A 23,216-nucleotide genomic window follows, 5' to 3' on the forward strand; every position below is an offset into this window, starting at 1 on the left:
AGAACCTCAGTGGTTATGCTCTCTCTGTACAAATTGTCACTAACAGGCTAGTGACCAATTTCACCAATTCACATTGGCATACTGGAACACCCTTATAATTCCCTAGTATATGGTACTGAGGTACCCAGGGTATTGGGGTTCCAGGAGATCCCTATGGGCTGCAGCATTTCTTTTGCCACCCATAGGGAGCTCTGACAATTCTTACATAGGCCTGCCACTGCAGCCTGAGTGAAATAACGTCCACGTTATTTCACAGCCATTTACCACTGCACTTAAGTAACTTATAAGTCACCTATATGTCTAACCTTTACCTGGTAAAGGTTGGGTGCTAAGTTACTTAGTGTGTGGGCACCCTGGCACTAGCCAAGGTGCCCCCACATTGTTCAGGGCAAATTCCCCAGACTTTGTGAGTGCTGGGACACCATTACACGCGTGCACTATACATAGGTCACTCACTACCTATGTATAGCTTCACTATGGTAACTCCGAACATGGCCATGTAACATGTCTAAGATCATGGAATTGCCCCCCCAATGCCATTCTGGCATTGGTGAGACAATCCCATGATCCCCCGGGTCTCTAGCACAGACCCGGGTACTGCCAAACTACCTTTCCCGGGGTTTCACTGCAGCTGCTGCTGCTGCCAACCCCTCAGACACGTTTCTGCCCTCCTGGGGTCCAGCCAGGCTTGGCCCAGGAAGGCAGAACAAAGGACTTCCTCAGAGAGAGGGTGTTACACCCTCTCCCTTTGGAAAAAGGTGTCAGGGCTGGGGAGGAGTAGCCTCCCCCAGCCTCTGGAAATGCTTTGATGGGCACAGATGGTGCCCATCTCTGCATAAGCCAGTCTACACCGGTTCAGGGATCCCTCAGCCCTGCTCTGGCGCGAAACTGGACAAAGGAAAGGGGAGTGACCACTCCCCTGACCTGCACCTCCCCTGGGAGGTGCCCAGAGCTCCTCCAGTGTGCTCCAGACCTCTGCCATCTTGGAAACAGAGGTGCTGCTGGCACACTGGACTGCTCTGAGTGGCCAGGGCCAGCAGGTGACGTCAGACACTCCTTCTGATAGGCTCCTCAGGTGTTGCTAGCCTATCCTCTCTCCTAAGTAGCCAAACCTCCTTTTCTGGCTATTTAGGGTCTCTGCTTTGGGGAATTCTTTAGATAACGAATGCAAGAGCTCATCAGAGTTCCTCTGCATCTCTCTCTTCACCTTCTGCCAAGGAATCGACTGCTGACCGCGCTGGAAGCCTGCAAAACTGCAACAAAGTAGCAAAGATGACTACTGCGACCTTGTAACGCTGATCCTGCCGCCTTCTCGACTGTTTTCCTGGTGGTGCATGCTGTGGGGGTAGTCTGCCTCCTCTCTGCACTAGAAGCTCCGAAGAAATCTCCTGTGGGTCGACGGAATCTTCCCCCTGCAACCGCAGGCACCAAAGAACTGCTTCACCGGTCCTCTGGGTCTCCTCTCAGCACGACGAGCGAGGTCCCTTGAACTCAGCAACCCTGTCCAAGTGACTCCCACAGTCCAGTGACTCTTCAGTCCAAGTTTGGTGGAGGTAAGTCCTTGCCTCCCCACGCTAGACTGTATTGCTGGGAACCGCGTGTTTTGCAGCTGCTCCGGCTCCTGTGCACTCTTCCAGGATTTCCTTTGTGCACAGCCAAGCATGGGTCCCCGGCACTCTAACCTGCAGTGCACGACCTCCTGAGTTGTCCTCCGGCGTCGTGGGACCTTCCTTTGTGACTTCGGGTGAGCTCCGGTTCACTCCACTTTGTAGTGCCTGTTCCGGCACTTCTGCGGGTGCTGCTTGCTTCTGAGTGTGCTCCTTGTCTTGCTGGACGCCCCCTCTGTCTCCTCACGCAATTGGCGACATCCTGGTCCCTCCTGGGCCACAGCAGCATCCAAAAACCCTAACCGCGACCCTTGCAGCTAGCAAGGCTTGTTTGCGGTCTTTCTGCACAAAAACACCTCTGCAAGCTTCTTCACGACGTGGGACATCCATCCTCCAAAGGGGAAGTTTCTAGCCCTCTTCGTTCTTGCAGAATCCACAGCTTCTACCATCCGGTGGCAGCTTCTTTGCACCCACAGCTGGCATTTCCTGGGCATCTGCCCACTCCCGACTTGATCGTGACTTTTGGACTTGGTCCCCTTGTTCCACAGGTACTCTCGTCTGGAAATCCATTGTTGTTGCATTGCTGGTGTTGGTCTTTCTTGCAGAATTCCCCTATCACGACTTCTGTGCTCTCTGGGGAACTTAGGTACACTTTGCACCCACTTTTCAGGGTCTTCGGTGGGCTATTTTTCTAACCCTCACTGTTTTCTTACAGTCCCAGCGACCCTCTACGAGCTCACATAGGTTTGGGGTCCATTCGTGGTTCGCATTCCACTTCTAGAGTATATGGTTTGTGTTGCCCCTATCCCTATGTGCCCCCATTGCATTCTATTGTGACTATACATTGTTTGCACTGTTTTCTATTGCTATTACTGCATATTTTGGTATTGTGTACATATATCTTGTGTATATTTGCTATCCTCATACTGAGGGTACTCACTGAGATACTTTGGCATATTGTCATAAAAATAAAGTACCTTTATTTTTAGTATATCTGTGTATTGTGTTTTCTTATGATATTGTGCATATGACACTAGTGGTACTGTAGGAGCTTCACTCGTCTCCTAGTTCAGCCTAAGCTGCTCTGCTAAGCTACCATTTTCTATCAGCCTAAGCTGCTAGACACCTCTTCTACACTAATAAGGGATAACTGGACCTGGTACAGAGTGTAAGTACCCCTTGGTACCCACTACAAGCCAGGCCACCCTCCTACAATCATCCTAGAACTATTTATCATCCACACTGTATCCCAGTATAGGTGTTATGACCTTATGGAAAACCAAGACAGCGGTCTTGAGTCTGAAAGAAGACTCTACAAACTTAGAAGCACCCATTAGAACTATAGGTGTGAGCAGATGTTATTTCTTCATGTAAATAGATCTAAAGGTAATTAGAGGTGAGATGTAAAGCGATAAAAATGTTGCCCCCTCAACAAAGCTGGTCAGTTTAGAAATGTTGGTCAATTTACTGTCATTCACTACTACTTATTTGTATAAAGTCCTTATGTCTATGCAGATGTCACCATTTTTCTTCTTAGCTATTATAGTTAAAGCCAGCCATCTCCATTACCTCTATGGGCTTAATTACACCAGCGCTGCAAAGGTTTGGACCCACCTGGAAAAATGTTTAAAGCCTGTACATTCATTTTCAAGCAGATGAATCTGAGCTAGTGGATAATTCCTTCTGAAGTGGATAACCTATGATGCCAACGAAACCTAAACTTTACCTACCATGATTGATTTCACCATGCAATTCTGTGCCACTCTGAAAGTGCCCTTTCATTTTAATAGTCTGACCATCATAACTTCCTGATCTGATATACATTTTTCCCAAACACTTATTCTGAAATGATTCTGACTTGCAAGTTGCTGCTAATTTCTTCAGGAAGCTGCTTTCTCCTCTAGCACAATATTAACGTATCATGTTTGGACCCAGAGTACAAGGTGAGCAGGAGGTGGTAATGTGCTGTACATAATGTATAACATGTATTTTTCACACGCATAATATTTAGTGAGATGACCTACAGCCTCCTGCTTGCATTCTGATAAAATTTCTAACTCTCTCTGCCTCTCTACCCCAGTGCAGCACAAGTAAAGTGATCATGTCCTCTCCACTCCCAATTATCCCCCACAAAGCCACACAAGTCTGGAATACTTCCATATGTGCCGTTATAGCAGAGGTTCTCCAGGATGTCTCAAAAGGAAAGGCGTTGGAGTCACCTTCTAGAATGACTAACGGAACCCAATATTTCCAGTCCGAGGTAAAATCTTCAAATGTACCTCTAACTCTATAAATTCATAATGTAAATCTTCCTTCAAATAAACCAAGAGATGACTAAAGTAATACATGAAGATTTGTTTTAATTGACAAAGAACTGAATATGACAGTAGGTCACCTCCTCATGTGCGTTCACTACTTGACTATGTAGGTGTGCCCATCCCCATTCGATAGTGCAGGCTCCTGCTGAGACAAGCTTGACATTCTGCCTTCTTGAGAATGTATTACTCTGCTTTAATTAGGCATGCATGTCACGGTTGCCAGGTGCAGGCAAATATGATCCAATGCGGGATGCCTGTCACTGTTAGTGTAGAAGACTGAAGACACACCAATTAAGTGGAAGTATTCTCCAAAACAATTCATTCCAAGAGCATGTTGCCTGTGACTGGGATCGCCTGGTCAGTTCTAAGTTACAAGCGCAACTGACCCTGAGCCACCATTCCATTCCAGAACATGCGGCACATACAAAAGCACAGAAGGTAAGAATTATCATCCTCATTGGGGAATATTAAGCAGGTAAATTACACAGCACAGCGTTGCTAACACTACAGTTAGCAAGAGCAGTAATTTGTCTAGATAACCAAGTAATTTAACAAAATAACCACAGGACCAAGAGCACCCTTCTCTTTCCCTCAATATCAGAGTGCAGATAGATTTATTCACATGGAAACGCTAAACTGTATTTTAACGTATGATAGCTCTTATGGGCAACAGAATTTCTAATTCTGGGACTTCGTTTTCTTTAATATTTGCATGGAAAATGTCCTTTTTACATAATCACTATCTAGTTTGATCCTTTCGAAGTTCACAGCACCTCTATGGATATACCTGCCTTGGCACATGATTATGTCCATCATACTTATGCATGTTTCCTCTGCATCTTCCTCCGTATGTTTGCTGCATCACCATGGACTTGAGGGATCTCTGCATGAAGATGTCTGCCGTAGGTCAGTGTCCTGTCACTGCCGTTTTTTATGACATCGCTGTTGTGGATGCTGGAATGAAGCTATTTTATTTGTGCCATTATCCACAGTGCCTCCTCTGTAAGATCCGCTTTCCTGTAATGTCAGTTTTTATTAGACTAACTGTAAACACTGCTATTACGAGGTGCCTTTTAAAGATCGACAGCACCGCTGCTGCCCTCAGTAGGAAACAGTAATCACCGTCTTCTCCATTTTCACTCATACTCTGGAACCTTGCTGTTCAACGTGTTGAAGTGCATCTGCTTTCTGTGGATTATTGCCAGCAATGGCACTGGCCACTGTAGTTGGAGGAAAAATAAGCATTTTTTTTTTTCCAGCATGCATCTTTTCTAGGTTTGCTTTCTGTGCATTATTCCGCCATCTAGCGGTTTCATCTGGAACTGTCCCTATTTTCTCCCTCCCCGTTTATAGGTGCCGACCAAAAGTGCCCAGTGGCGGCCAGCAGCTTTAGGAGGGAGGAGGGGGGGGGGGTGGGGGGGGGGGCTGGCGGGACACACACGCACACACACACTATTCAAACATACACACACACACACACACACACACCATTCAAACATGCACACACCATTCAAACATTCACGCACCAAACATTAATTTTAAGAGATCGCACACACTCATTCTTTCACACACACACACACGCACATCCATTAACACTCAAACATGCACGCACGCACCAAACATTCAATTTAAAACATCACACACACACACACTTACCTTCGGCCTCCAGGTCCCAGGAGGGTTGGGACTGCTGCCTTCCCTCATTGGCTGACCGCAGGTCATCCAATGAGGGAAGGCAGAAGTCCCAGCCCTGTCACAGAGTGGGATGGGGTCAGTGAGACTGCTGAACCCATCCCACTCTGTGACTAAGTGTCACTGATTGACACTCGCCCTGGGCACTTCAGGGTTTAAACCTGAAGCGCCCAGGGAGAATGTCAATTGGTGACGCTTTCCTAGTCACCCAGGGGAGTGCCTCGAGGCACCTTTGCTTAACCGAGGAGGTCACGCCCATAGGAGCTGTGACCTCCCCAGCCCAGCAAAGTTCAGCTCAGGCAGCCAGGAGTGTGCGCAAATCGCGTATGTGTGCTCCTAGCTGCCTGAGCTGAACATGGAGAGTGTCTGTCAGGCTGACCTTTGTTCAGCCTGACAGGCACTCTTCATGAGGGGCAAAAGGTGGGGGGCATGGCCCCTCCACCCTAAAGGACGGGCCGCCACTGGTAGTGCCATCCCAATGTGCTACAGACAAAAGCCTACAATGCCACAGTGAGTCATTGGCATGTTCAGATTATTTTTCCTCTATTTGGTACGGAAGAATGGTCCACAGCTCTGGATTGGAGATCATCAGCAGAATGGGAGATGGTACCAAAGAGGGAATGGAAAACACTGAAGAAAACTATAATTGAGAGCAGACACAGAAATAAAGGAGAAACTACCAAAAATAAAAAACCACAGGAGAAAGTTTTTTTTGTATTTTTTAAACGTTGGGCTTCAACCACAAGTATTTTGAAGTCCCCCTTTAAAATTGAAGGAGGGTTGGAAAGTACATGTGTAAGGTTCTCTCTCTAATGTTACAAATTAGTCCAGAAGGACAAACATAAGGTTTGCAAGTTGTGCCTGTCCAAGGGCAATAAGTCTGAGGGGTGTTCCACCATACTCAATTCAAACAGGTCTCCCTTAAAGACTTGAGACTATCAGACAAGGAGGGAATCCTCAAAGTGGAGGAGGCGGAGAGAGAGAAAGGGGATCTGATGCCAAAAATACAGTATGCAAGAACTTGAAATGGGTGGAGGTGTCGAAAAAGACACCTAAAGATATTGAGCTGATGCCGAAAAACATATGCCGACAATAGGACCAAGCTGAATGTTTTGGATTTGTTGACCGTGAAGCAGTTCCAGATGCCAAAACGCTTTGAAGCTGAAGGAAAATAAAAAAGAAGAGACCCTAATCCGAAGGACACCAGATAGAAATAGCTTTCGAACTTTAACTCAGTTTGGAAAAGGGATTAAAGGAAGGAAAAACCGAAGAGCCTTTCAACCCCGAAAGGGAAGGCTCCTTAAACACCAAACAGATGATCAATGCTGAAAGAAAAACCTATATTTGGAGCCATAAATAACAGCAGCCTTGACATAAAAGGGAAAAAACAAATTGATAAATCCCTGGAGTCTGAGGATTCCAGGGAAGCTAGCAAAGAGAAGAACAAAGGAAAATGCCCAGATGTACTTCGATTCCCTATCAACTCCAGGACCACAGGAGGAGCAGGACCTTCATGGGCTGGAAGTCCAATAACACAAACCCATTAAAGTCCATAAGCAATGAGGACATAGAGCGGGACTTGGACACGACTCTACTGTGGAAGGGCTCAACTGCTACCCATTGGAGCCATCACCCATAGATAACATGTCACTGTACAACTCCGCAATTAAATAAGTGGCCAAGACGTATGGGGTGCAACTAAAGGAGGAACAAGCTGAAGCATGTTTTCTGCTGCAAGATTCCCGTTACATGTTTTCTACTGGAAACACACCTGCCATCACAGAAGAATAACCAATTCTTACAAATGCACCCTAGCACTGAGCAAGCGAAAGTAGCCTTTACAGACCCAACCTTCTCCAAAGTAGTAACACCAAGGGTAGAGAATAAAATGTCTTCCAGTCAAAACCAGGATAGAAAAATCTCTCTCTCTCTCTCTCTCTCTCTCTCTCTCTCTCTCTCTATATATATATATATATATATATATATATATATATATATATATATATATATATATATATATATACACACACACACACACACACACACATGTAATTAAGACATTTGCTATGAATCCTAGTTTGACACATTTTTCCTGTTGGAATGTGCTACTTGTTGGTTGTCTAATGCTTTCCCTTTGTTCGTGGTTAAACCTCGATTTGTTGGCACATGTGGGGAAAAAATGATCTGCTTTCCTACATTTGGTTTTTTGCAAGTAATACATTACTACTCTCTTCACATATAGCATATGTAATTCCCTTTCACCTGATTCTTTCAGTTTTTTGAAGAAGGCTGGTAGTTGTATTGATAGATTTTCAAGGAATTGCAATAGACCCTTTGCAACTAGGTGTGGGTTAGTTCTCATCACTACCCTATTATTGTTTCTTTGTAGGTGAGGTTCTTGGAAAGTCAGAGCCACCAATTTCACTCTTGGAAAGATTTGATGGTAACTACAAATGCTGTTTTAATTGCCAGGAATTTTCGTCCTACTCAACGCATCGGTTCATATGAGGCCTTAATTAATTATTGGCCTGCCAGGGGCATTACACGACACAGCTTTCTGCGAGGGAATCCGGTTGGCCATAGTGGTGTATTTCAAACATAATGAGGGCTCCGTATAATCGCCCTCCACACTCTGGGAGGCGTTCAAAGTGGTAATATATGGGGTATGTATTGCCCAGCAGTCTGGTGTCCTCAAAGCATTTGCATTATGCTGGGCAGACTCGAACGATATCCGCATGGTAAAAACAGAATACCTTCAAACAGTGGAACCCTCCATTTTAGCTGATATTAAAGATAAACTGTCTGAATATCAAGAACAGGGGACTCAGGAGATGCATTATATATTCAAGGAGACTACGGCTCGTCAGATCGGTGAGAGCGACTGCCCTGGCAGGACTCTAGCCGGGATGCTTCCTAAACTACACACTTTAATATATGTGACAGAACTTAATTGACCCATATTTCCAACCAGTATCCTCCCCTCTGGAACTATTGGATATGATGTTGTCCTTCTACTCCCAACTCTACAGGCAAACTTCGATTCCACTCCCCCTTGAAATAACTGCCTATTTTAACACTATACAATTGCAGTGGCTGGACCCGGCCCATGGCAGATATCTTGATTCTCCTGTAACTGTTGAGATTGTAAAGGTGACAAGTGGTCTTCCGGGCGTCAAGGTGCCGGGGCTCGATGGCCTGACCACTGCCTTCTATAAAGAGTGAGACACTCTACTGGCGATGTATCAGGACTCCCTATCCATAGGCTCGCTACTCCTCACTTTGAGGGAAGCAATCATTATAATCCTCCTCAAACAGGATAAGCCAGCCAAGCACTACAACTCCTACAGGCCCCTCTACTCATCATCGATAATAAGATCTACCCCCAAAGTGCTTGCCAATCGCCTGTTGCCTCTACTGCCACTGATTGTGAGACCAGACCAATCGGGATTCATCCCCGGGCGCTCCACCTCACAGAACCTATGCACCATGTTCGCTGTCATGCACCATCTTGCTCTCTGAGAACCTGCGCTGGCTGTTCTGCTAGGCACCACCAAGGCGTTTGATTCCTTAGAATGGGCATACCTTTTTCCATTTCTTGGGCACCTCAGGATGAGTTCACAATTCATCAGGCAGATTCGGCTTCTCTATACACTCCCCAAAGCTTGAGTTTGCATAAATGGGCTCCTTTCAGATCCTTTCACCCGTGGTACGCAACAAGGATGCCCAGTATCACCTACCTTATTTGCTATTGCCATGGAGCCTCTGGCCATGAGACTCCGACAGCACCATGCAAATAGAGCCATTGGGTTCAGGTCCAGGGGACTCGTGGTCTCAATGTATGCAGACAACATTACCCTCTATACATGCAACCCGATGGAGAATCTAAACCTGCTCACCCGCAAGATGGTGCGGTTTGGGAGCTACTCCACCATTCATATAAATTGGTGTAAATCCATTATTTTCCCGCTTACAGACTTCACTCTGCTGTTTAGCAGTGAATAGCCTTTAAAATGGGCGAAGGTCCTGATCAGATATCTAGGAGTCTCACTCAGCAGAGATCCGGAAGAGCTCTGGTGAGTAAATTATGGCCATGTCATTGACTGGCTTGAGGACTAGATACCTTTATGGTCTAGACTACCACTATCTGTAGCACGCCACATTGCAATCACAAAAATGGTCATACTCCTTAAACTCCTCTACCTATTCATAAATGTTCCACTCCCTCTAACTACTCAATTCTTTAAGCGGTTGAAATCTAATCTGATGTTGTTGAGTTGGGCCCGGAAACAACTGCAAGTTTCTTATAAACTTCTCACCCTACCACCACACAGAGATGTCTTGGGGCACTGCCACTATTGACAGCACTATTCCTGCCATACAGGGCTCCTAGAGACAAAATTGACACCAATGAATGTGTACGTTGAGCAAGGGAGGGCTTGCATAGGTAGGCAGGTCTGCTGCTCCTGTGCACCCCCTTCATCACCCTCGCTAACAACCCCACATTCCCACAAGTACAAGATAAGGGAGCTATCTCATGCACCAGGCAACAAGACATTTAATGATTTCTCAGATCTATACCCAGAGGGCCAATTCATCCCACCATTTGACGGCTCATCTTCACATCCCACTTTCTTGCATACCCTACTATATTATCAGTTTTGAGCCACTTGCTGGGCAGCACACAATATGTTCCATGCCCCCTTTATCCCAGCACTGGAGCATATGCTTATGTCTCCCTCCCCACGCAAATTGATTACTTGACTTTATAACCACATGTAATTTTCCCCAACTATGGTTTCCCAGAAAGCACAGGAGGCATGGAGTGCGGACCTTGCACAGTGGCCAAACATTGGGGAAGGAAACCATCACAACTTGGTCAAAAGACATGTCCTACTGACAGGAGCAACTAGAAAATTACTGATAGCTGATGCTAACACGGTCTCCTCCCAAGGACATGTGGGAACCATTCACCTCTTAATTCCGCCAGAGTGATGATAATCGACCCACTGAGGACAATGCATCTGTAGAGAGGGAAACAGTTCAGGTCATCTAGACATAAATTATCTCAATACCCTATACCATGGATACTCAAAGCAACAGCTGGGGGCCGCATACTGCACCCCTGACTTTCACATGTGCCCTATGGGCACAAGGAGTACAGGGCTGCTGTTCACTTGACTCTGCGCTAATACAACAATACAAAGATCTTAAATAAATAAATAATTGTTCATTTCAAAGTTAACTGGTGTTGAGGAAAGAAAGTAACTAGATAGTCCTGAGCTTCACTTCAAAAACACGTTCATTTTTAAAGACATCTTGCAGCAAAAGTGTAAAAATATAACAGTCGCTTCAAAATTCAAAAAGTGTAAGTTAACATGCAAAACCTTTTCACTTAAGCATAATTTATTGTATCAGTGCATTGAGAAATATTAATTTAAAAGTGATAGTTTTCAAACATGAATTTAGAAACAAATACGCACATAGTGAATTAAAGCAGCAAGTCAGGTGTTATGTGCACTTTGAGTGGTCTGGGTTCCTTTTATACATGAACACCATTATTGTTTATTACATCAAACACAGGAGCACATTTGACCAGCCCAGACCCTGAAACTTCGCTGTCCTCCTATGTGATGATTAAGAAAAAGGAGGGAAAGTGAAATTAAGCAATTACCTAGGTTAACACTATTTGAAAAAGTGGGGAAGATGAAATCCATCCCAGGTTTTCTGGTTTCATCTTGCTCAGTTCAGCCACTAGATGTACAGCCTTGGCTTCGCCTACCCTTACTTAACCGCCAGTTCTCCCAACCCCCCTTTGCCCAATTGCCATTCCAGTGGCATCAATGCGGCCCTCCTGCACATCACATACCAAACATTTTGCCCCCTGGGAAAAAGTTTGTGAGTACGCAAGCCCTAGACGCACTGGGGACATGCTACTGGCAGGGCGTCCGTGGTACCAAGTGCTTGCCCATAACTATAAGCTAAGCATTCCTTCTGTTGCTAGGGTAGCCAACACTATTATTTGACGCTTGCAGGTGACTTCACGCTTCCCTGGGATCCACTACAGTATCATTTGTTTACATATCTGTGTTGGAGACACTCATGGAAATGTATACGTACTTGATTTGTATAACATGGCTTTCTAATCATTTAACATGGCAATTGCTTGTGTTTTGTTCTATTAGTTACTGAAAATTCAAATAAAAATAAGGAACTAAATAAATTACTACTGGCACCAGGTTAAGGTTCCACATAGGTGTAGATTCCAAACTCGGTGGTGGAATTCTCTTTACTCCCTCTAAAATATTAGGTGACATGCATTACAAAGAGGCTGTTCCCCGAACTACCTCAGGAGTATGCAACTGTCATTGATGATCATCTTTGTCTGCCATGTACAAAGGCTCTGAAGTCGGTAGTGGATGGCCGCTCTCCCGGCCCTCAAGTTTTGGCTAATCATTTTGTTAGCTGGGCCCTAAGAGGTGAGGTGCACCAGACCGGCTGCCTGACCACACCCCCTCGCTGACCCAGTTTTAAGCTCTCAGTACTGTTCTGGGACCAAGAAGGCAACAATTGTTTCACTCTTGAAGGAAACCTCAACTTCAACCTACTGGGAAGGGTTTACAATCCACAGGTTCTGTCTTGATTTGAAACTCCCCACTTCAGATGCATCTACCACCTCCTATGGTTTGCCAGAGCCTGCCCTTCCCTGACATTTGCCTGTAGCAATATGTAAAAAGAGGCGGCAAAACCCTTTCATCTGAGTAAAGATTTAAATCATATCTTGGTTGCTTTTATGCCAGGGTGGCTGCTTCCCAAAGAACCTAAGTGTGATTATCATGTGGCTTCTCCAATATTGCTACTGTGGGGATCCAATTATCAGGCCATAGTGGTGTTTCTTTGGTTAGTTTCCTCTAGCATCTCGTCCTTTTCAGTGCGCTGTACCAGCACTCTATGGGTAGCCTTGTGATAGGGAAAGGCGCAAAGAATGCACGTTTCCTTTTGCACAATGGCATCACTAATCCCTATCCTCCATATACTTTAATTCCAATCTGAATGCTTGGTCGTCTCTACCTACAAACAGCCATTCATGGAATGAAGTCTTTGGGCCACCCAGTAATAAAGATTAATGTCTGAAATGCTCAGTCCAACTTCATATGGTGACTTGAAGCTTTTGTTAAATGCTATCCTCAGAGGAGCCTGCTACAGGGTAGGATATCAGATTAGAAATGCAACGTTTTGAATAATGGAGGAGGTGATGTGTACGAGTAGCTCTAAAAAAAAAAATACATAGCTTTGGTAGTTTTATGATTTTGAACAGGGCACCTCTGCCCATTTTGGAAATTGGGAGTCTGCCTAAGCCTAAATATGATCTTTGATTTTCTGTAGTCATGGGGGTGGTATTTAGTTTCCAGCTCTTATCTGAAATCTGTGTAATGTTGATTCCTAGATATTTAAATTGGCTCAGTGTAATCTGGAGTGTGGGAATGTGTAGTGCATTTTATTTTTGTCCCCTATCATGAATGTGGATTTGTGCCAATTGACTCAGGGGCATCACCATAAACCTTAACTATATGTATGACTTTGGGGGCTGAAAGATGGGGTTTCTGCAAGTATGATAATTCATGCTCTGCATAAACAGCAATACGATCCTCCAGTCATCCACCCCCCGCTAGTCAGTGCCCCAGACTGGAGTGTCTTGTATTCTTCAGTTCGCAAGAGAGTCCCTAACCAAGGAAAAGTGAGGACAGCAGGCAACTGCCACGTCCCTCTATCGAAACTGTCTCAATAGTACTCAAATTATTTGGGCTCTTATCCAAGAGAAAGAATAAAGCAACTGCACGTAGGCTGTAAATCTGAGACCACAGCTCATTTTTTCCAATATCTGGTGAAGGAATGACCATGAAGTTGAATTGAAATCTTCTTTATGGTTAAAGTGTATTTTGAGTTTACAAGGTAAAGGTGCAAACATACATGCTTGCGTTAATGGTCAGACCCCAGCAGGGCAGCCCAGCGTAGCCGAGCTCAAGAATGACAAAACAAGACAAACTTGTCCCAACATTTCCCCCCACCCACTCCCTCTTACTGATGCTGTAGTTTATCCAGTTGATCCTTTCAATATTAGGTAATGGACCCCATTGATTTGTCACCTTCCATTGTGTTCGTTATCTGCCTCGCTGTCAGGTGTAGCAGTCGGAGGTATTTGGGCCAGGTTACTTCCCGGAATTCTGCCACAAGCAGCGTTATATTTGGGGCCCACAGGTCTCTGTAGACATGCGATTGATGGGTCACAGAAAGGGTCATGTTTTCCTTGCCCAGATTGTACCACAATCTATGAAGCTAAGCTGTCTGTGTAGGTACCTTTTTCGTGCCCCATTGTGAAAGGAACACCTGCAAAGCTGCACCAAGTGACAGGCTGAGGTGCCCACCTTGTCTTGATCTCAGGGGAAAGGCCAGAACATTGGGGAGTCCTAACATGATGTAGGCAGGGCAGCGTGGGATTTGTGTATCTTAGTATGTATCTGCCAGTCAAAACCTTGTCCCAATACGGTGTCAGCTTTGTCAAGCATGCCTAGAGTAGATGGAGGAGTGTTCCAGGTGCCCTCATCCCCTTAAACAATCCTCACGTGTAGGTAGGATTACCCTGATCCAGTCTAGCAGGTGTAAGATAACCATAGGTTACTATCTTGGTGGTGATTTGTACGCTTAAGGTATTAGGGGCCATCAGTGCTTAATTTGTAAATAAAACGTGCCGGTGCCCAAAGCCCTCCTTTTAAACATGCGGCTGCTGCAATTAAATGTGCGCGCACGGAATAATGAGGCAGAGTAAACCTGAAGCCACCCCCTGCCTCTTCAGCTCACTCTTGCAGCTTTCTGCTTTCTCCCTTTGTGACGCTTTTTCGTTTTTCCCTGCTTCCATCTTTCCCGTGTGTGTCTTTTGCTCGCTACAAATGCTTGAGGCAGAAGAATAAGCCCCGGCCGCAAAAATAAGTTCTGGTGCTTAGCACCGGAAACAACCAGCACAAATTAAGCACTGCAGGCCATATAATAGGCCCAGTATTGTATATCATCCCATTCCCTTGTGTTTGTGTGAGCGTTTCCACTGCCTTTGGGCCACAGATTTCTCTGCCATTTGGGGGTAGGTCAGGAGGGTGTAAAGTTCAGTAATGTTTGCTGCCATTTCTCAAAGGTAGTGAGTGGTCTCGTGCCCCCTTACCTATCTTGGGTTGGATGATCCACTGCCTGATCTGAATGTAGTGGAGGTGTCCTGTTTCAGGGATACCTTAATTGGTTTTCAGTTGCTCAGAGGCAATGGGACCATCATTGTTGACAAAATGTTGGATGAATCTACAACCAGCATGCCGAAAAGACTGTGGGGTAAAGTTCCAGGTCAAATTTGAGGTCACCCAAGATGGGCATAAGTGATGAGGCGAAATGCATTGCTTCCTTCTGGGTGGCCACTCTATCTCATTCCACAGGGTGGCTCTACTGCTCGATAAAGAGTAAAGCCCCACTCACTGTGTTTCTGGTACAACAAGGGTATCTTCTACAGGTGCTCCCCAGCTACACTATGGTTCATGAAACACCTGTACTTTTCAGTTTTCGGGTAGTTCCATTCCACCAAGGGTGGAGCTGTGCTGCCAGCTTGTAGTGAAGATTGGGGACCCCCAGTATCTGCTCATGGTGTACATGCTGGTGTTTTCTGTCCTGTACAAAATTGTCCAGCTCTGCCTCGATGAACTTGAGCATTCCTGCAGGTGGTGGCACCGGGAAGGCTTGAAAGCGTAACAAGGTTATGGGGAGCATTCTCAATTTTAGGGCTTCTATACAACCGAGCTAGGAGCAGCATGAATGTCTCCTTTGGCTGAGAAATATCTAAATCTGGCGGAGTAAGGTGCTGTAATTGTGATGGACCCTATTCCGGATCATGGAGGCAATCTGGATTCGGAAATAGGAGACCGAGGATGTAGCCCACACCAGAAGGTATTTAGTGGCCAGCAACTCCAGTGTGGAGGGGAGCACCGATAGGTTGAGGACCTGAGTCTTCAGCATGTTGATGCCAAAACTAGAAGCCATCCCAAACCGCTCTAACTCCTCTAGAAACCCCAGGAGTGGATTGCAGTGGATCTTCTACTGAGTCTGCATATAGACTGATGTTATGCAAATTTCCCCCCACCCACATCTCCCCCTCCCCTCCCAAGCTGCCCCCTAGTAACCGACTGTCAATTCTGACTCTTTGTGCCATTGGTTCCATGTATAAGACCAATAAGCGGGGACAGTGGCCAGCCCTTGCGTCTCCCTCTGGTATGGAAAAGGTGCTCAGCAGCTGCCCATTAACTCAGATTGTTACCTTAATTTTGCTGTTGCATCTGAGAATCCATCTGCAAAACCTGGCACTGAGGCCAAAGTGGGCCAGGGTGTCCTAAGTAGGGCCAGTGAACTCTATTAAATGCTTTCTGCTCGTCCTGGCCTTATTGACTTTGTGCAGTATCCGTTTAGTATTGTCTCTGCATTGTTGGTAGGGAATAAACTCAGACTGGTCTGAATCCACTAGGCCTGGCATAAGGGGGCTGAGATGCATTGCCAGGATGCTAGTAAAGGTTACCATCTACATTTACGAGTGTGATGGCGCAGTAAGAGTGGCCACAACCTGTGTCCTTCCCGGGTTTGAGGATGACCATGATCAATGCTTTCAGCATAGTGCCAGGAAGCGTCTCAGTATCCATGAAGGAATTGAAGAGTGTGGTTAGAATGGGCGCAAGTTCTTTGCAGAAGGTTTTATGAAAAGTAGCACTGAGAAACTGTCTGGGCCAGGGGATTTGAGCGTCTCGAACCGAGAAGTAGCAAAAATCACCTCTTCAATTTGTATGGGTGCATCAAGTGAGTCGGTCCGTTGTGAGGTCAGCCAGGAAGTGCTGGCACCTCAGTAGTAGTCATGGACGTCAGCCAGCTGCAGGTTCGCGGCTGTGTAGAGTATGGTGTAGAATTCCTTAAAAGTCAACACTTGGCTATCGTCACCTGTGGTTTCTGTTCCATCATGTGTCATGACCACTTTGACCTTCCCAGTTTGCCATTTAGTCTGGAGTTTATGGGACAGTAGTCTGTCACATTTGTCTCCACCACTGTAGAAGATGTGTTGGAGGTGAAACATGATGTACTCCCTGTCTAGATCAAGGCTATGTGGAAGGCATTGGTCTGCCTTTAGTTGCCACCAGACCCTCGGGGCCTCTGTCCCTTTTTGGATGGCCTCAAGTTCCCTCACTTGCCTCTCCAAGCCCTTTCTTTTCTCCCTATGCAGCATGTTTTCACCTGCAGACGTGTCAATGAGCTCCCCGCTATTCACTGCCTTTAGGGTCTCCCACAGTGTGGCTACATGAGTGTTGGCAGTGTCCCCATGGATTACTCTATTTGGAGATATGTTAATTCATAGTGCAATGCAGGTGTGGTCCGACAGTACTTGTGGTTCGGCCTCGACATCCTAAACCCACGTCTTCATTGCTGATCGCCTTAGAAAACAGAATCCTTTTTTAGGTCTACTAAGGCCAATGAAGTGGACTCACTCACTTTGTCAAGATTGCCATGGTTTACCTGTAACAATCTAATACAGTATTCACTCACTCTGTATGGTACAAAGCCATTCAGGTCCACACCTAAGGACTGCATTATCTTAGATAGGCTAATGACTAGGACTTCAGCTATAATTTTTGCCTCAGTGTTGGCTTAAAATATAGGACTATAGGAGGTACAGGCAATAGGGGTTTTTTCGGGTTTGGGAACGCCCACTATGATGGCCCCACACAGGTTGTATGGCCATTCAGTAGATTGAAAGGCTTTTTAAAATATGGCCCTTAAGGGCTCAACCAATTTGGTTTAATTCTGTGTATAGAATTCAAGGGGAAAGCTATTTGGGCCAGGGTTTTTTTCTGGACAGCATGTGTTGTGTTCCTTCCAGTATGTCCTCTGCCATCATCAGAAGATCCCGTGCCACCTTCTCTGCTTTCTGAACTTTAGACATGAGTAGGGGCTATTATTGGATTCTCAGATTTCTGGGTGTTGATACTGTTTGATATAGGGATCCATAGTAATTTATGAAGACCTCTATAATGTAGCCAGAGCAAGTGACAAAGGCCTTTGCAGAGATAGAAATTTTGAGATTACCATTTTGTGGTTGGCCAATCAATATATTAGTTTACCAGTTTTATGACCCTTGTCATATAGTGTATGCTGCAGCACTGCCCATTTCCTTTTTGCGGAGTCGAGTAACAGTTCCTTAAGGGTCAGTCTCACTGCCTGCGGTTGTCGCTAGCACTCCATGTTTAGGCTCGCACAGTATTGATTTTCTAATTTAAAGATCAATGCCTCCAGTTCTGTTCTCCTTAGCCTACACTGTCCTACTATATCCAAGATTATTTTGCCTCAACTCGTTAACATTTGTACTTCACAGACTGCTATGGCAGAGGGGATCGAGGAATTACTGAAATGTAAATATTACTCAAATGTTTTTAGAACCTTTTGGAAAAATACCCTTCTAATAAACAGCAAGAATTGAGACTCATTTGATCTGCCATCCTTGGATGTCTGCCAAGTGCTATTTCAAAATGGAAGTGTTTTGAGCGGCATTTAGGTAGGAACTTTAAACCTATAACCCTTGGCATTTCCACTGCCAGTACAAAAAATACTCCAGCCTACAATGTGACCAGTGTGCTCTAGAATAGAACATACATTTTGGTCTGTTGGATATTTTAGAAGTCAGACCTCACTCATCCCCTAAGTGGTGGCCCAACAGGGGAGTTAGTTTGCCACATGGGTGTCCCAATACCTTCTTATCAACCAAGGGGTCCATTACCTTGTAGAAGTCCCTACCAATTATTGCCATTCCAATAGGGGCTACTAGAACAAGATCAGTCAGAGCTTACAGATTGCTCTCCTTTTTAGTCTGGATGAGACATATACACTTCTGATGGTCCAGGGACAAACCTCTAGTTGACCTGGGACCACCACATAGCATCCTAAAGTGTCATTAAAAATTTAAATCTCTGTCAGAACCATAGGGAATTCCTTGTGGATCAGGGTTGCTAAAACTTTTGGGGCCATTGTGAAACCTGAGTGGTCGTTGCTGGCTCTAATTTGGAGGGGGCAGCTGCTCCGTGATTTAGACCTCTGAAGCCAGGGCAGTATTTACGTCGCCTCCGAATGCATTCTTTCCTTTGGGTAGGTGGGGCGGGAAGCTTCAAGATGCCTCTTTTATACCTGGGGACCTGTGGTCACTTCATTTTTTGAGGGTGTCTGCTCGTTCTTTTACCCATTCCCAAACACTTTCAAAGAAATATGATCTTCGTTGGTGCAGAACTTTAAGTTTAGCTGGGTATAATATATATTCAAGTTGTATTGCTTTTTTTTTGCTGCATCTCACAGGAGGAATAGCATTTTTTTCTAACCATTGTGGTATAATCAGGGAAGATTAGTACCTTAGAAGACTCGCATCAAACATTTGTTTGTTCTCTCACTGTTTTAAGTATTTTGTCTCGGTCAGCAAACTGAATACCATCGGACACGGCAGTGCCCTGGATGAGGGTCGGGTTACCAAGGCCCCTTTTCCCGAATAAAAAACATACAGTCCCTTCTCAGGGACATAGGTTTTTAATCATTTCAGCAAAGAATGTGAGGGTTTGAATCTCTCTAGTGCCCACAGAATCCTCAATAAATGTACATTATTCTTTCTGGTCCTACCCATGATGCACTTTTTGTTTCAGCTGCACTGGTGTGTCTTGAAGCTTCTTGAAATCTGGAGTGTAAAGAGAGAAGCATGAACACGCCCTTCCACTCCCAGAAACCAGAGTGATACCTAGTAAGACAACATACAGTCAACAGCCCCATGAGACATGATAGAAATGGCCTAAGAGGAATGATTATAGATTGGGCTCAGAATCTAGGAGAGTGAGAGCTACATGGAATCAACATCTCCCCCAGCGTGTTCTCGGCACCCAGCATCAACCATATTAGGGGAATCAGTTGTAAAAGCATGCAAATATGAGTAAAGTGGTTCCCAAATGTCTCCAGACCGTGACGAGGAAGGAAGAAATTGAGCATGGATATCCATTTCCTCATTACATTAGATGAGATCAGCAAGCCAGTGCTTAAAGTTTGGTACCCCTCCCCGACCCCAGCGACAGGTGACTTTACGCTTCATATCTCCTGAAGGATGCCTCTAGTTCGCCAACATATCCTAGAAGTGCCAAAAGGGGGGGTGGGGGAGTCAGTGTCAGGGCTTGTCTTATGATAAGAGAGATTGGAGCACCCACTTAGCACCAGAAGGTCCAGACCTGTCCACAGGAACATGCCAAGTGAAAGAAATAAGCCCCAGCCATCTCATATCTGTCGTCTGGTCCAAGACCATGTTTGCACAGCTGGGCTTGGGTACAATAATTCCTTTGAAGATATTTATAATAGCTAATGCAGCATCTACTGCTTGGAGCTTCCTGCCCCATCTGCACACATTTCCACTGCACATTTGTGAGGACATTCCCACCATCTGCCTCCCACTACATCCGTGCCCAGCTCCAAGCACCAGAATATTCTGCTTTGGCGGTGCTGTATAGGAAGGATATCAGATGTCGTGGAAAATCAGCTTGAAGCATCATATGTATGGAGTGAATAGTAGGAGGCTCGGCGGGGAAATCTGGTGTGTCTGACATAACATAATGCCTCAAGGGGATGTAGGTAAAGGTTTCCAGTAGAGAAGCAGGGATCTCACCTATGAAGTCTGTCTGAGAGAGGAATAAACCTTCTCGATGTAGATCTCCCACTGTTGGAAGCCATGGTGATTGCACTGAAGCCTACAAAAGATTAATAAGTAACCAATAGTAGTGGATGATGAGAGAGGAGTATCAAAGGGAAATAGATGAGCATCTTGCCAAGTTTACCACCTAGCTTTCTCCATGCAACCGAAGTACAGGTGACCGTGGAGTCAGGGACGGAAGGGGCATCTAATAAGGTGCCCAGAAAAGAGAATGGCGGGATTTGGGCCATATAACCCTGCTCTACCACCAGTTAGGGAAGAAGGGGTGTGGGCCTGTACCAATGAATGGCATGATTGGACTAAGCACATAAACAGTACAGCTTCAAAGCCCCCTTTTGAAATGGGTAAGGTCTGAACACCTGATTGCAAGCGGGGCATTTCCCCACCCATGCTAAACAAATCCATTGGGTCTTCAATACTTGCCAAAAGGATAAAGTCAATAGTAATAGTATATTTAAGAAGAGTTTCTAAGAATTTGGGTAGTATCATCATTTTCATTGGGGCAATACGGCCCGCCAGTGACAACAGGAGCAATCCATTCAGTTATACGGTCGGTGAGGGAAGAAAGCACTGTGCCATAATTGGAGCAAATCACTTCCTCTCTATCTCAGAAGATCGCAATCCTTAGATACTTGAGATCTGTCTGGCACTACTGCAAAGGAAAGTCTGGGGTGAAGTGATTCGTAGCGGGTGTCAGGGGGGGAAATCTTTGATTTCTCCCAATTTATCTGAAAATCCCATTAGCCCGCCAGGCCGTACAAATTCTTGAAGCACAGCACTTAGGCTTGGACAGAATCATGTAGAAACATGGTCATGTGGTCTGCATATGAAGAGGTCAAAAGATGCCAACTAGGGTACCGCAGTGCGTACTCAGGATGGTGTTGGTGCTACTTGGCAACCAGGTGATCCACCTCCAACCAGGAATAAAGCCCAACTGATTTGGGTGAACCAAAAAAATGAGGCGAGAAAAGCGATTGGCAAGAGCTTTAGCTAAGATTTTAACATTGCAGTTAATAAGAGAAAAAGTTTTATAGGACCCACACCGTTAAGGATGTTTGCCAGATTTAAGCAGTGTTGCAATCAGTAGTTTGCGCATAGCGGAAGCCGACCCTCCTACTCTGCCCTGTGAAACACCACCAACGGCACCGGCACCTAGAGAACGACATAGGTCTTATAGAAGTCAGCCTGGATGCCATCGGGTCACGGCGACTTACCAGCCTGTAATTGATGTATTGCTTCTGATCTAAGTAAGATTCTGAGCTAGGAAATCCCTTTGCTTGGCATTTAGCCAGCCCGAAGCCACGTCAATTAGATAGGAGTCAATGTTAACGGTTCCCTCCTCTGAGCGGTGTAAAGGGAGCTATAGAAAGATGAATATTGGAGGGTGTCCTGCACGTCCATAAGTAACTGACCTTGCATGTCTCAACCGCCTGTAATTTTATTGGCTCTTAATAGTCTCCAGGCCATAGTAGCCAGTGTGTGTCCTGGTCGTTCCTCCTCCCCATATGCCCTAGCCATGGCATACTTTCCCCTGAAAGACATTCCCTATTGGCTTCTTCATGAAATTCCGAGAGTACTTTCCTGATCTGCTGTTCCACAGGGTGGTTGGTCATGCCTCCCACCTGGGTCTCCAACTGTTTGAGTTCACCCTCCAAGCAGGAGAGGTGAGTCTGCAGGGATTGTAACACTTCCTGCCTTTTAGCTAGGCTCAACCCCCAAATCACAACCTTAAATGCCTCCCATAGGGTGCAGATGGATGGGACCAAGTCGGACGTCCTAGCGCAGAAATTGGCGATTTTGATCTGAAGCTTCTTTCACAGCTGCTGATCTAGGCGGGAGCGTGGGGAGAGCCACCAATTTATGCTGAGAAGAAATTGGGTAAGTATAGACGGGGAAAGTAGAACGGGAGACTGGCCGAAATATGTACATTCAAGATGACCCACCTGTTGAGCCCAGGGCCCGCCCCTTTGGGAATCCACCAGTAATCCAATCTAGGCCAGCCACCATGAACTCCAGAGTGAAAAGTGCCTTCCCTTCCCAGCGGATGCCATAGCCTCTGAATGTCAAGTCAGTCAGGGTCTTCAAAAATAACTTGCAGATGGCAGAAGGCAAAGCAGTGGTAAGTGGGTGGTATGTGAGAGTGATCGATATCTGCAGAAAGGGCTGTATTAAATTAAAATTGTATCCCCTATTAACGTTGGCTCTATAGACGTGATGTTACCCCACAAGCAATCAAAGAACTTGGGATCATCTGTATTCGGCCCAAAGCAACTTACAATCGGAGTGTCATGGGACAGCATCTTCCCCCACACCACCATGTAGCGACCCTTTATGTTGCATAAGGAACCCCATGGTGTGTATGGTACACCCTTGCCCAAGATGAAAGATGCAGACAGTCATGTATTCTCATGACCTTTAGAGATGTCTGTGCTTGAAGTTCAATACTTGCTGTGGGTTGGTGAAAGTATGATCTTTGCCATGAAGTGTGCCGGGCAAAGCATGGCATATGGGATAGCAGTTTGGTGGAGCTTTTGCTTGACAGGGGAAAAATATGGCGGGCCTCCTGCACAGCAGTTTTGACATCTGGGAACAACATAATTGAATGAATGTCAAAATTAATTGAAAGTTTTTTCCATAGTTATCCGTAGGGCAGTGTCTCAATCCCAGACGTTAAGCCAACAGGCAACAATGGTGCATGCTGGTACACCTGGGTGTGGTCAAGCAGATATGGTGCTGTGTGGCCTCTCTTTGGGCAAAAAGGAGTTGGCAGCAGAGGTTAGCATTTTTTGACATACATCTCTAGTT

Source organism: Pleurodeles waltl, chromosome 11 (genome assembly GCF_031143425.1).
Source record: "Pleurodeles waltl isolate 20211129_DDA chromosome 11, aPleWal1.hap1.20221129, whole genome shotgun sequence".
In the NCBI taxonomy this organism is placed as follows: domain Eukaryota; kingdom Metazoa; phylum Chordata; class Amphibia; order Caudata; family Salamandridae; genus Pleurodeles; species Pleurodeles waltl.